The sequence below is a fragment of the Rutidosis leptorrhynchoides genome, chromosome 9, assembly GCF_046630445.1.
Source record: "Rutidosis leptorrhynchoides isolate AG116_Rl617_1_P2 chromosome 9, CSIRO_AGI_Rlap_v1, whole genome shotgun sequence".
NCBI lineage: Eukaryota > Viridiplantae > Streptophyta > Magnoliopsida > Asterales > Asteraceae > Rutidosis > Rutidosis leptorrhynchoides.
The window spans coordinates 33,410,119-33,411,567 of NC_092341.1; positions in this window are offsets into that span (position 1 = coordinate 33,410,119).

The following is a 1,449-nucleotide window of genomic DNA, read 5'->3' on the forward strand; positions in this document are numbered from 1 at the left end:
TGGATGGGGCTTGTTGGGCCCGATAGATCTATCTTTAGAGTTCGCGTCAATTAGGGTGTCTGTTCCCTAATTCTTAGATTACCAGACTTAATAAAAAGGGGCATATTCAGTTCGATCATTCAACCATAGAACGTAAATTCAATTACTTGTGTCTATTTCGTAAAACAGTTATAAAAACAGCGCATGTATTCTCAGTCCCAAAAATATATATTGCAAAAGCATTTAAAAAGGGAATAATGAAACTCACACATATAAATATTGTAAAACAGTTAATAAAGCATTTTCATGTATTCTCAGCCCAAAACGTAAAGAGTAAAAAGGGAGCAAATGAACTCACCGTATTGTATTTTGTAGTAAAAATACATATAACGACATTGAACCACTAAACAATGCAAGGTTGACCTCGGATTCACGAACCTATATTATTCATATATTTATTAAAGCATAATCTTGAAATCGAACAATTTTATATATTACTAGTGATATAGTTATTATATTTAATAACTTATAGGTTTTATTAATTAATTAGGTACTTTTATTTTATATATACTTTAAATAAGTAATTATTATTTATTATAAACATATTAATATATTTATGTTATATGTATTAAATATAGTTTTTATATAACTTAATAGTTATTTGATAAAATAGTATTAATGATAATAATTATAAGGTTAAAAAATAATATTAATAATGATATTAAAAATAAAATAACCATAATAATAATAATATTAGTAATTCATTTAAATTGTAACTTAAATGTGATTTTTATCATTTTCATATTAATATCCTTATTTATAATCTTTATATTTATATTCATAATAATAATAATAATAATAATCTATTTTAATAATGATAATAAAGACAATAATAATAATAAGTAAAAATTCTACCTTAATATGAAAAAGACTTAAAGGAATGCCCCAGCCCAGGCTTGAACCCGCAACCTCTCGCTTAAACCCAACACACTACACCATCCATCTACCCTTACTTTTCTGATTATAACCCGATACCGATTATACTTAAACCGAAATTTACTGTTTCCTTTTTCTTCTTTTAAATTCAAATCCTATTTAATCTTTTCATCATCCCTTTTCATCTCATCTTTGTTTCTAACCCGTATATCATCTAACAGCAATTTGATATTGGCATAACTAATATAACGGCCAGACTGATTTCATGGCCCAACAATAGGAGAAGACCCGGCCCATCTGGAATTTAGTATTAGTTCACGGCCCAACCTGTATAGTTATTAGAAAAAAATAAATACTAAAACGTAGGAGTTTGGACTCGAACTCAAGACCTCTCGGTTAAAGGCAATCACACTGAACCGTCCCTCTATTTCTCCATTTCTCTTTAGTACCACAGAAAATAAATATATAACCTGTATATATCGATTTCTTATTCCTCTTTCATCAGTATTATCCTGGCCCAATTCCTCGGCCCAA